We start from the raw sequence: 14,785 nt of genomic DNA on the forward strand, positions 1-14,785 counted from the left end.
AATAACCATACTTGCCACACATCACATTCTCTGTTTTACGTGCTTCAGTTATTTGTAGTTTTTCCTATTTCATCCTTAGCTTATTCTCTTTAAGTTTATTTGAGAGAGAGAGAGAGAGAGAGAGAGAGAGAGAGAGAGAGAGAGAGAGAACACACGAGTGCGAGTGCAGGGGAGAGGCAGAGAGAGAATCCCAAGCAGGCTTGGTGCTGCCAGCACAAAGCCTTGATGGGGCGCTCAAACCCACGAACCGTGAGATCATGACCTGAGCCAAACAAAGTCAGATGCTCAACCCATGGAGCCACCCAGGTGCCCCAATCCTTAGATTGTCCTTATGCTATAGCAGCTGCATCTCAGCTGCTCTGTATTGTCAACAGTGCCTACCCAAGTGCTGTGAATATTCATAAGCTTTTCTTAAATCCCCACAAAATCTACAGCCACAGGGATCAATGCTGTATAATCCAAGTAAAGATGAAAATGAATGAGGAGGACCGTCAGCTGAGGAATGAGCTTAACAGAGTTCTCAAAAATTCAACAAGAAGGAGATGATGTTCGAGTCCTAAGCATCTGTTCACATCTTTACTCATGGTTAATTCCTTAAGAGTAGTGAAATCAGTGGCTGAATCCTAATTTTAAGAATTCTAGTTCCCATCTTTGTTTATTGGAAGTGAAGATGAGACTCTGACAGTGTCAGGAGAGCAGTTGGGCTGAGAAGGTGTCAGAGGAGCCATTGGGAAAGGAGAAACATGGGAAGCTTGGCATCCTGGAATGTGGACCAGCACTGGATTCTCAGAAAGCTGAGCTGGACACAAGAGTGTGTATCAAGGAAGTTTACTTTGGGAAGTTTCATCCCAAGGAACTGGATTGAGAGACTGGAAAGAGGAATACAAGGAACATGTGTTATGAATCTCAACAAAACTGTGGGCAGTTGGGGCTTCATCCTCCAGGGGACACTCTGAGAAGGTGTGGAGCATACACTGCAAAGTTGTCCACCAGAAGGACAAGGAGAAACGATCCATCGGCTTTCTTTTCCCACTGGTCAAGAGTGATGGGAGGCAGGGGGATGATGGTGTTCATGACTTTGCACTTCCAGGATTGCCCGATTCAGAGTAGCTGAATGGTTTCTAGAAGTTATCTTTTTTTTAATGTTTATTTTATTTTTGAGAGAGAGTGCACTAGTGGGGGGGAGTGGCAGAGAGAGGAGGATGACAGGATCAGAAGCAGGCTCTGCACTGACAGCAGAGACCCCGATGCAGTGCCTGAACTCATGAACCATGAGATTGTGACCTGAGCTAAAGTCAGATGCTTAACCAACTGAGCCACCCAGGAGCCCCTCCAGGAAGTATCTTAAGAGATGTCAAAAGAAAAGGTCCAGAGCAGAAAGCAAAAGATAGATGTGGCCATTGATGTAGGGTGCTGGCAGGTGACACCTTCACCAAGCTGGGTGCTGTAAAAAGGCGGGCAGAGAGGATGTGATCTAAGACACAAGAGGGTGCTGACACAAGCTTGTAGAAGCACATGAGTCTAATGCAGATCTGTCTGCCCTGGAAATAATGATCACAGGTTGATAACCATCCCTTCTGAACAACAGTCTGTGAAGGGAGCCCAAAGACCAATAGGTAGCCAGAGAGAGAAACTAGATGGGGAGTGGAAGAAGCTAGGGCATTGGGAACATTGCCGTTGCCTAGAACCAAACTCCACCTTCTCTATGCTTCAAACATAGACGAACATGTAGGTTGGAGTTTTTCTTTCTCTCTCCTTATGTCTTTGATATTTGATTGCTACTTATTTTAACTTGCCAGCTCTAACAGAGAGCAATGCCATCTGCCAGCCATTTTTTATCTGCTCATTAAGTTACTTTAATGGCTTTAGGTGCTCTGAGTTTAGGGAAAGCTCTCAGCTTTTTCTGCTCATAACCAATCTTCGTTTGGGTTATTCCAAAAGCTGCCCCTGAGGAAAGGATGTGGGTCCAAGTGGTCTACTTGGGAGGTGACCCCAGGAGGTGCTGTGAGTGGGGAGGGAGGGAGGGAAAGAAGGCAGCCGGTGCAGATGTGCGCATGAGCAGGTTAGCGGTATCCAATTTTTCTGGGAGTATGCCCCACTGAGTGACAGGGTAACTGGCGTGTATGTGCACTGAGTCCAGTTCCTAATTAGTTGAAGTTTACTACTGGGAGCATTAAGCTGACTGTAGCCCTAAGCTGCCCTCCACACAGGCAGACAGAACATACTTCCCTAGTGCCAAGGAAGCCTCCAGGCAGAGAAAGCAAGCAGAGAAGTGTGGCTGGTTGAGGTGGAGGGGGTGGGTGGTTACTACCGCTACAATGAATCTAGAAGATGGCAGAAGACATCTACATCAGGGCAATGGTAGTAGCTCCTACAATACACTCTGAAATTATTTTGCAAAGGGCAAAATGTCCAAACATGGAGAAAAACAACAGCAACCACCTCCTTGTGGCATCTAGATGGAAAGAATAGTCAATTAGTACAGGGTAGGAAGGAATTAAAATCAGCTTTGAAACTGAGGTCATTTTTAAAACTGCAGACAAAACATTCAAAACAGCATTGAATCTCCTTAATAAAAATTCCCTTGCTGACTGAAGAACACATTGGGAAAGAAACCGACATGTTTACTGCTCTGGCCTATAAACAAAGGACTTCACCAACCCCTGTTAAATATCAACCGCTTGGCTCTGTTTCTCTATGAACACCCAGAAACCGGAAACCTGGGAGCTTTTGATTCTCTTGTACTAGTCATTGTTCTGGACCACCACCAAGGTGGAGTCACTCAAAGATGAGAGGCAGTTTAACCTATTTTTTCCTCCACCCGATGCTTTCCATTGGAAAAGCTTAATGAAAACTTGCCATGGATTTAGGGGATTTCACCATGGTTAGAAGACTGCACAGAGCACAAAAGGGAGGCTACAAAGCAAATACTTTCAGTGGCTTCATACGTTAAAAATTCACCCCAATTCTTCATTTTCTGTACTCACCTCTGCCACAACCTTTCAGTGAGCTGAGACAGCCCCTCCTTCGGATCTGGGCTTGGCCACATAACTTGCTTTAAACAATGTTAATGGACATGACAAAAATCCAAATGTTGGGCTTGTCTTCGTGGCATTTGTGATCCTCTGTGAGAAAAATATGTCCTAAGTAACTGCCACCCCTCCCTCAGCCCAGAATGAAACAGGGAGCTGACTTGACCCCAATCCCAGCCAGAAGCTTCCATGATGAAACACAACACCTGAAGCAAAGCTGCCCAGCCAAGCCCATTCTAGATGAGATCAGAGCAGTCAACCTGAGAACTCAAGCATGCAGACAGCTGCTTATGGTTGTAACGTGCTGAATCTGGAGGTGAATTTATTATGCAACATTATTGAGGCATTGTAATCTTTCTCAATAAATACCAAAGTATCCAATATACTAATTCTCATTTATTTTTATTTATATATACAAATCATTTATTATACCAAAGTATTTATTATCCATAGAGGAGAGAGATTGAGGGAGAAGAGTGGAGAATGAAGACTTTTTCCTTTTACTCTATTTCTGTAATTAGGAATTTTTTTATAACTATGCACTACTTGTTTAATTTATAAGGAAAATAAATCTGACAAACGTTGTTTCCACAAATGAAAAGGAAACAAAAATATTACCATGTTATAATATTTTTGGTCAACATCTAACTACCCACCTTATCATTTATACAACAAATTAAAATCTTGCTACTCAAAGTAAGAGCCTTGGACCAGCAGCAATGGCATTACCTAGGAACTAGATAGAAATGTAGAATCTTAGGCCCCACCTCAGACCAGCAAAATCTGTAACATGACTCTTGGGCACAGGCAAATTTGAGAAACAATGCTCTAAAAAGTTGTTTTTTCATTTTTTCCTTTAATCACTGAAAATGAAATGGTTTAAAAAGTGAAAGATTTTATTTAAATTTCTTTCCTAAAATGTGAAAAGTATTGGAAAGTATCTTCGAATATCAAAGATAATTTGTGAAGACAATCCTTTCACAATAGGAAAAAAAAAATAAAACAAGAAGGTTAACATTTTTTTTAAGTTTTAGAATGAAATCATTTCACTTTAAAAAAATTTTTTAATACGAAATTTATTGTCAAATTGGTTTCCATACGAGAAGGTTAAAATTTTAAACACACAACTTGAATTTTTCAGTAACTAGGGAGGCAGGACAACAGAGTAAAAACAAAACAAAAAATAGGGTTTACATATTTCAAGAAGAGAAGGGTGAGGTTTTTTTTTTTTGTTTTTTTTTTTAATGTGTAGTTTATTTCTGAGAGAGAGACAGAATGTGAGCAGGAGGGGCAGAGAGAGAGGAAGACACAGAATCCAAGCCCTGAGTTGTCAGCACAGAGCTCAATGAGGGCCTCGAACTCAGGAATCGTGACATCATGACTTGAGTGGAAGTTGGACGCTTAACCGCTTAACCGACTGAGGCACCCAAGCACCCCAGGATGAGTTTGGTAAATTGCGCTTTTTTCCTCCCACATCAAAAATCAAAGTTTCCACTTCCTGAGTGGAAAGCCAGCCAAACCGAGGCTGTCTGGATTCTGCGTCCCCAGATGAACTTGTACTGTGCCTACCAGAGACCACATGAAGTAGCCACCTGGTTAATTCCCCACTACCAGACACTGAACAGGGGCCCAATCACATGGAAATCAAATCCATCTCCTTTACAACCTCTCACATCAGTCCGACCCCAATTCCTGCCTAGCATTTCCCCAAATGAGGTTCCAGAGACCAGGTTTGACTCCACCTCTAGTTATTCATGACTCATTTGTATGTGGGTTTCCTTATTATGCCATCATTAGCATGAAGAAAAGGCTCCTGTTGCCTGGGCAACGAGAAACAGCACATCCTTTGTGCCTATTGACTGGACCCTACTTCTAGTTTTTCTGTTATGCTCTTGGATCTTCTTTCTTTTAAAGTCAAAAAATGTAATCTTTTCTCAGTTCTACCTCTTGCTTTGTGGCACTCTCTGAAGTGTCCAGGTGATTTATTTGATTTCTCTTGGACTATTACCTTAACTCCTCTCATTTCCACTAGCTAATGCTGCTGAGCTTTATTTCATGGGCTTCTTGGCTATTTGTGTATCTTCTTTGGAGAAGAAAATTCAAATCCTTTGGCCATTTTTAAATGGACTCACTTGTCTTTTATTGTTGAAATGTAGGAGTTCTTTCTGTATTGTGGGTACTATAATGTTATCAGATATATTATTTGCAAAACTTTTCTCCCATTGGGGCACCTGGGTGGCTCAGTTGGTTAAGCGTCTGACTTCAGCTCAGGTCATGATCTCGCAGTTCTTGAGTTCGAGTCCTGCTTCGGGCTCTGTACTGACCACTCAGCCTGGAACCTGCTTCAGATGCTGTGTCTCTTTCTAAAGTCTCTGCCCCTACCCACTTGCGCTCTGTGTCTCTCAAAAATGAACAAAAATGTTAAAAATTAAAAAAAAGAAAAAATTTCTCCCATTGTGTGGGTTGCCTTTTCACTTGACAGTGTCCTTTGAGGCCCAAATTTTTATTTTATTAAAACAAATTTATTTTTTCTTTAGGTGCTTGTACTTTCGGTGTACTTAGGTGTCACCTGTAAGAAAGTGTTGTCTAATCCAAGCCCATGGAGATTTATTCCTATATTTTTGCTAAAAGTTTCATAGTTTTACTGCTGGCCACCTATACGAACTAATATGTCCACCCAGCACTCTATGTAACCTCTACCATAGTTTACTGTCTTCACAACACCTATCATTTCCTGACGTGTTTTTATTGTATGTGTCTCTTTCCCCTACTAGTATATGAACTCTGTTGAGGATAGAGAAGTTGTTTCTTTTGTTCATTGCTATAGCCCCACTGTCTAGAACAGTGCCTGGCACATAGTAGGTACTTAATAATTTGTTAAGCGAATGAGTCAATGAATAAATATCCTTTTGCACAGGACATTATGTTTAAATTTTTCAACTATTCAAAACTCCCTGGAAAAAAACTGATGAATGTATTGCTGTGAGGGCAATGAAAGTCAAATGATATCGCAGTGAAGGCCAAGATCTTGCTCTTCTTATAGTCTGCCATCACACTAGTCTGCTGTGTGTCATGGCTAGATCCCTCCTAGATGTGGTTTGAACAAGGACGCACCTAATAGGAATTGGAACACAAATTCATCTTGCTCCATTATATTACTCTGCTGCATTCTTTCTGTATCACCAGATGCATAAAGATAATTTCAAAAGGAATTGAAGAGAAAAAAAATGTTCACAGCTTAACACAATATGAATTTTTTATTTATTCTTTTTTCCTAAATGGTCTTCTTAAAATGTCTGAGAGATGCTTTAAATCATGAAAATATTGAGAATAGCAACATCCAGTAACAGTTTTCTTTCCAAAGTGTTTTATAAAGTCCTCCTTCACTGTTTTTTTATAAAAATTTTTTAACGTTTATTTTCTTTTTGAGAGAGAGAGAGACAGACAGAACGTGAGGGGGAGGGGCAAAGAGAGAGGGAGACACTGAATCCGAAGCAGGCTCCAGACCCTGAGCTGTCCACACAGAGCCTGACACATGGCTTGAACTCGTGAACCTCGAGATCATGACCTGAGCCTTCGGATGCTTAACTGTCTGAACCATCCAGGCCCCCCGAACAGGAGTTATTTTAAACTTTTAAGAACTAAGCACAGAAAAACAAAATTCTCAATGCAACAATCATTTCACTGCGAGGACATATGAAATGCAAATGTTGTGGGTCTTACTGGCCATGCTGGACAAGGTAGTAGGCATTATGTTTGAAAGTAGGCAAAACTAATCAGACTCTCTCTAGATTATTCTGATTTCAAGTGTAGTTAACAAACTCTCAGTCCACAGTTATACCTTAAATGACATGTACTCATATACATATGAACTTATGAATAGTCAGAAATGAATTCAAAATAAAATCTTCTTATAGTACAAGACATGGCAGTCATTAAACTAAGATGAAGCAAGTGTTATGAAGTATGAAAACATGGTACTTGAATTCTATTTATTCAAAAGTCTTCACTGAGCTGAGCATGTTCTTCTAACAAATTCAATTACTGATTTGAATATGTTCTATATTTTAATTATTGCAGCCATGAAAAGAAGCACTAGTTAAGGATGCATTTAATAAAAATATCTCATCATCTTGAGTTAGTCAATCATTTGTTTTTTTCATGAAGATCTAACTTCTAGAACAATTGTGCCAATATTTTTTGTAGGTACATCCCTATACTCTGGGCTGTATAGCACACATTATTTTAGAATTATACTAGTTTATTTCAACTGCTTTTCTAGAGAAGTGTCAAATAAAAGAGAAAGATTTTGGCTTTTTCCATAATTGAAATAAATGTACAATGAAGAGTAACTTCCTGACTTCACTGCTGTGTTTTGTTTAATTAACATCACAATGTAAATTTACTCTGACTATACATGGAATAGTAAAAGAAGGTTGAGAAAGAATAACTATCAATATAGGTCCTATAGTAATTATATATTTCATTCAGACCAGCTATAACTTCTGGATGGATATTCAGATCATATGTTCATTACACAGAAGGGACAGACATCAAAAGATTTATTTCATAAATGTGTCAAATATGGACAGGCATTTCATCGGGTACCAAAAGGATGCTGTGTCACAATGCTGTTGGCTGTAAGAAGACACTCATCTCAAAATGGCTTAAAAATACAGACAATTATTATCTCACTTCCTATGATGTCAGAAGTAGAGCTGGTCCAGGTTAATTCAAGTTAATGAAAGCCTCTAAGTCCTTGGACTTCAATATGCTAGTCTTAGCTGGTGGCGATTATCTTGAGGCTCATCCCCTCATGGTCTGATGGTTGCAGTACCTCCTAAAAATGATGCCTGAATACAAGGCATAATCCAGCTTGTCCCAGTCAAACCACTGACACATGGTCACCCTGTCCTTACCAATCATGTCATTCTATGTAAAGCCCTCTTTCTTACTTGGTGATAAGAAAATTAAACGTTTTCCTATTTAATAATCTAATCTAATCTAGGATTTTTCTGTCTAATCCTGTTATAATAATCATGAATAATTAGTAAATGAAATCCAAGTATTATCAGCATTAGCACATTGTCCATCACTGGTATGTACTGGTGGGAGGGGGAAGGAAAGGGAGAAAGGAGGATATGCTTGGATGAGTGGTGGTGACCTTGGTGGACACAGCTGGACTATGCTGTCTTCTACTGCTGGGCTCATGAGCTGGTTCCGCCCAGGTGCTGGGCAGATACGGGTGTCTGATTTTTAAATTATTACTGACATGCTGGTTTCAACATAGCTAGTGGACATGCTTTTCTAGCTCTGTTTAGCCATATCTTGGCTGCATTTTCCTTTGGAGACCATAAACCATGCATAGTCCCTTTAGGGAATGTGTCCCATTGTTCCATTGTGCCACCATCAGGGTAGCCCACAGCTGCTGCCCCTCAGCTGATCTCAGAGATCTGTAATTCGGAAATACAGAAACTTGCGGAATCAAATTTTCTGTCCTCCAAGAGCTTGGGGGAGTAAAGACGGGGTGGGTGACTGCTTCCCTTGAAATCCCAGTCTGTCCTGTTGGCTCAGATCCTGCATGAAACCCCTTGCCTTCAGTGATCTCCAAATGAGAAGGGGGTACCATGTATATGGCATCCGTACATACCTCAAAAGTTTTGTCTAGGCCTCTGTCTCCTCTGCCTGATCCACTTGGATTTAGGACATGTACAGGCACCAAAATAACTTCCCTAAACTCTGCTTCCTCCAGAATACTTCTCTCTCCCTTATCTCCTGTTTGTATCTCCTGTATCATGGTTGTGAATTAGATAGGAATAAATCAATCACTTTGTGGCAGGCCCCACTTATCCTAGCCATGAGTCATCTAGGTTGGGGGGTAATCTTGAGAGAGAAAAAAAGCCTGATGTCTCCAGTATATACCGTAAGTAATTTTATGCACATATATTTTATTACTAACTTATCTCTTGCAACAGAGGGCGGACTCCCTTCCTTGACAGGTACGTGCCTTCCAGGTATGCTAAATCAGAATCTGCATTTTAACAAGATCCCCAGGTAACTCTTAATGCATTTAAAAGTTTTAGAAGCACTGCCTTAACAGTTCTAGGGCTTTCTGGGTCCAGAGAAACTAGAGGCAATAATTAAACAAATGATAAAAAAGCATTTATTCTGAGCTGAAGACCCAATGCTGCATACTGGAAGAGGTTCCTGACTTCTACGCGGAACTGACAAGAAAAGATATCAACCTAAACACATCTGGTTATATGCTAAAATTTAAATAACAGCAAAATATTACAAACGTTAAGGAAAAAATAACAACTGATATACAAAGCAAAAAGGAAAAACTATCTGGTGACAGGTATCATCTGCTAGACGAGAGGAGAATAATTATCCACTAGAAGAAAATGGGAGAAGCTAGAAGGTGGTAGAATAACATTTAAAGAGTGCTGAGGGACAAGGGCCTACCCTAGAAATTCAATGCACAACCAAGATGCCATTTACCTGTCAGGGTAAGATAAAAATATTTGTGGATATGCAAAAATTCAGAAAATCTAGCATTTATGTACTCAGCTGTGGAAAATCCTGGACACAAAATTCTAACTGAAAACAAGTGACCCAGACAGAAATGTCAAGACAGGGAGATGAAAAGAAAGTGATTAGGAAACAATCTTTCCACATTAGTTGCTGGCGCAGATAATAAAAATAATAGCAAAGTTCTTTACATGCTCTTAGTCCTCAATTCCTCAACACAATTCTGGAAAGTGGATGCATTGGTATCTAACTTAGCAGCCTAACACAAAAACAGTCATGATTTCATACTTTCTGTGGGTCAAGAATCTGGGAACAGTGCTTCTGGCCCAAGGCCTTTCTTGAAGATAGAATCAGAATGTTAGCCAGGGCCACAGGCATCTGAAGGTTTGACTGTAGCTGAAGAGTCTACTTCCTAGATGACTTAACTCCCATGACTATGGGCTGGAGGTCTCAGCTCCTCACTGCAAGGGCCTCTCCACTGAGCTGCTTGAGTGTCCTTGTGGCATGGCAGCTGGCTTCTCCTGAGGGAACATTCTGAGAGAGACAGACATTCAGAAGCCACAATGTCTTTTATGACCTCATCTCAGATGTCACACACTGTCACTTCTACTTTATTCTAGTCATTAGAAGAGACTAAATTCGGGGTGTATGGGTGGCTCAGTCAGTTAAGTGTCTGACTTCGATTCAGGTCATGATCTCACCATTTGTGAGTTCAGGCCCCGTGTCAGGCTCTGTGCTGACAGCTCGGAGCCTGGATCCTGCTTTGGATTCTGTGTCTTCCTCTCTCTCTGCCCTCCTCCACTCTCTCTCCCTCAAAAATAAACACTAAAATTTTTTTTTTAGAAAAGAAGTACACATGCAAGGGGGTGAAGAATAGGTTCCACTTATGAAGGGAGAGTTAAAGAATGTGTGGACATTTTAACCTACCACAATTATATTATTCCCTACACTGAGCCACAAAAAAGTTATTTAACTTGCCCAAGTTAATAGGCAAGTTAAATAGGCAGGGATGCTGAGACACAAGCCCAGGTAGTCTGAGTTACGTGCCCAAGCTTGTTGTAACTATAATGTGAAACTGCCTTTCAATGAAAAACGTTAGATTTCCTAGAAATGTGTCATATACATTGACATGGAAGATGTCTACTGCCAGTGATAACATAGTGAATGCCTGGTAATTCGAAGTTCTAAGTTAGTTTGGCCAAACCCAAGAGCTGGAGTCAACTCTTCGGAGAGATGTGGAGAAATGTGACATCCCCAAGATCTAAGAGTGAAAGAGTTTTGGGGAAAATGACAATGGGGAAAGCATTGGGAGAACAGAACATCTGGAAATAAGTGGGGAAAAGTTATCTTGTTTTTATAAAATGAAAAATAGGTTATTAGTGCCTGAAAATGCAAGGTCATTATTAATGAGATGGCAAAGTTCATCAGATTTCTCAAGTTATCAAGGAGGAATTTGAACAAACCAGAAAAATAAGGAAAAAAGAGTTCATAACAGAAAAAACTAAATAAGCAATAGGATTAAGAGACTAAAATCAAGTATATCCCTTGTTACACTAAATGTCAATATACTCAATTCTGTCACCAAAAGACAGAGACATATTGGATTAAGTAATAGAAACAGATAGCTGTATAGTATTTACAGAAACATATCTGTAAATAAATTGATAATTAAAGTTTAAAAATAAGAAATTGGAGGCAAACAAAAAGATTATTAGACAGGAGGAATTAAAGATTATGAATACTCCCTAAGAAAAGGAGAATATTACATAACAGTAAAAAGCAAAAACTAGGAACCAGATGTTATAAATCTATATGCACAAACAGTATGGCAATAAAAATTACTAGAAATTTAAGAAGAACTTGATAAAGATATACTTACTGTAAATGATTTAATATATTCTAAGAATTAGATTGATACAGTAAATTTAAAAATAAACAAGTACCTTGGAAATCTGAATAATATAACAGTAGTCTACAAATATGAAGAATGCTCAGGAACAAGAGAACTTTTGAGGTGTTTATTTCAGATTCACAAAATTTTTTCTCTATGATCATAGAAGTCCATACTCTAGGCCAGAAAAAAGTACAGATCCTAATGTGAATACATTTATCCACAAACTACTCATATTCCAAAGGAAAAAAGAGGTGTTTTGTAATTGCTACAATATAAAATAAGCCACGTAAGTCCTTAATGGAAGTAGTAAGTAGTGTTCTATGTTGTCAATGGATCTTTTTCCCATTTCAAAACTATTTGACATGTTTTTATTTCTCCTTTGGAAAGAAACAACTAAATATCTGTTATCAGTCCATCATTTACTTGTACAATATATAAAGCTTTAAATCAGTGTGCAGTGCAAAATAGTAAACAGCCTCCTCCATAACACAGAGGCACCCCAAAAGATTTACTTTTTAGAAGGAAAAAACACTAACACATGGGCTGTATAAAAGATGAATTTTCTAAGTATATTTGAAAATACAACAATAAACTCTACTGACTTTGCCTCAATCTTATGAAAAGATCCATAATGATTTAATAGATTTTATTTCCAGTTAAATATACCATCACCCACTGGAATGCCACACCAGTTACTGACTCCTATTTCAATTATTTCCACATTTAAATTAATTAATATAGTGGTTGCTACAGAACAACTACTCTATGTTCTGTCTCTCAGGCCAGACCTGAATAATAAATAATAATTTAAGGGCTCTGGTAGCTAATGCAATTTATTGCTGGATTTTCCTGGCAATTTTTATAAAGATATGTGAATTCAATAGAATCGCTTTACTTACCAAGCATTTTGCATAACACCTGGGACTACATAAGAAGTACTAAATGTACAACCCCTTTGCATAGTTGTAACTTAAAGATAAAATTTTACTGAATACTAGATAGAGATGGAAGCATAAATTGCTATTGCTATTGGTATTGGTATTGGTATTGGTATTGGTATTGGTATTGGTAGGGAACTTAGCCCATGCATCAGTCTGTCTCATAGTCTGTGTTGGTAGGAACTACATAAACTTTTCTACCACTTTTCAATTAGCTTTATTTCAAGCAGTAGGACTATTAACACCCTTTACTCCCATCCTTCCTTTGTGTTGCCAAATTTCTGATGACTCAACTGCCAAATGGCTAAGAGCAAAAATATAAACAAAGTTCAAGTTAAGAAGCTCGGTGTTTTTAAGACTTCTGATGAAAGTGGGGAAAGGTCATGTCTCTTTCCTAATCTGTGAGGTTTCTAACATTTTACCCATGTTATGCCTGCCCTCTCGTTGACAATAAACTGCTATTTAAGTAGCTCAGCATACCTAGCCTTCTCAGACTACAAAAAGTTTGAAATCAAATAGGATTATCATTGCAAAGCTACTTTTCACCTATTTGCTCAGAAAAACAGAGCATTTTTATGAAACTCAGGGAGTACCCATTCAGGGGAAAAGAATGTCACAGAAACCATGTTAGAACAGTGAGTAGTCAGACTGGTTAACTCCAAGATTTCATTCAACCAACAAATGTCTACCCTACGGCTACTCAAAATATTTGCACCAATAGTTCTGATAGTCTAGCATAGTTTACACTGATTCTATTAAAATATCTAAGAGAGTTATATGGTTAAGTATGTGAGGGTGAACAGTGTAGCTTGCCAATAAAGTTACACTCAAATATTTCCAAAAAATCAAGCTCTCAGACTAACAATCATTAATTAGAGCATGCAAAAAAATCATGAAATACCAATTTACATCCACTAGATTGGCAAAGAGTTTAGCATGTCAAAGCCAAGTTTTGGCTAAGACACACACTGCTGACGGGAGTCTAAATTGCTACACATACTTGGAAAACAAGTCTCCTGATGTTATAAATAACCTATGATCCAGAAACTTCACTCCTAGGCATATACCCTAGAAACACTCGAACTTGTGTATCTAAAGACATACAAACATGATCACAGCTGCATTCCTTATAATACCAAATACAGACATCTCAAATGTCCATCAATAGTAGAGTTGATTTAAAAGTGGTATGGAATGGTAACACAATTGAATAGTATACAGCTATTAAGATAAAAGAGCTATAATTAAACAAAACAAAGGTATACTTCAAAGTTAGGATTCTCCTGGGGCACCTGGGTGGCTCAGTCGGTTAAGCATGGGACTCTTGGTTTCGGTTCAAGTCATGATCTCACGGTTCATAAGATCGAGCCTGCATCAGGCCTCCTCTGAGATTGGAGTCTGCTTGAGAGCTCTGTCTCTCCCTTTCCCTCTGCCCCTCTCCCCTCATTGTGTGCTCTGTCTCTAAAATAAAAAAATAAATAAATAAACTTAAAAAAATAAGATTTTGGAAGGAAAAAATGTCTAAACAATACATACCATGCTACTCAATTTTTATAAATCCTCAAAATGTGCAATACTAAATGAACATTTTTTAGGGGAAGCATTCATATGAAGCAACATATTTTTGAAAGGCAAGGGGCTGATAAACACAAATTTCAGAATAGCAGTCACCTATGGGGACAAGAACCAGAGAGTGCAGTTTGGGGAAGAAATATACAAGGAGTCCAGCTGTAGAAGCAAACTTGTTCAGCTTTATTTCTTCAAACTTTCCATGTTATATAGTATATTCCTTTGTGTTCATGAAATAGTCCTTAATCATATTTTCAAACAGAGTCTCTGTGTAAAAAACAAATTGGGGTGGGGAAACTATTGCTCTTAATCAGAAGCTATTACATCCTATTTTTATTAAAAAAATTTTTTTTACACTTATTTATTTTTGAGAAACAAAGTGAGACAAAGCGTGAGCGGGGGAGAGGCAGAGAGAGAAGGAGACACAGAATCTGAAGCAGGCTCCAGGCTCTGAGCAAGTGGTCAGCACAGAGCCTGATGCGGGGCTCGAACCCACAAACCACGAGATCATGACCTGAGCGGAAGTCGAATGCTCCACCGACTGGGCCACCCAGGCACCCCTGTTACATCCTATTTTTAAAAGCATACATGTTTTGCATTCACATAAAAAAGCTGTCAGAATTTGCCTGCAAAAAAAGTGTGTTTGGGGGGCTAGGATGTTAGCGCGCACCCCCAGGCCCTGAAATAAACTGATCTCCTTGTTATATTTGCTATCATTTGTGTATAAATATTTTTAAGCCTATATACATCCTGAATCATGCAAAGAAAAATTCTGGGAAGATTCACCAGAATCAACAGCAGTTGTCTCTTTTCATTTTATA

Source organism: Panthera tigris, chromosome A3, assembly GCF_018350195.1.
Source record: "Panthera tigris isolate Pti1 chromosome A3, P.tigris_Pti1_mat1.1, whole genome shotgun sequence".
Lineage (NCBI taxonomy): Eukaryota > Metazoa > Chordata > Mammalia > Carnivora > Felidae > Panthera > Panthera tigris.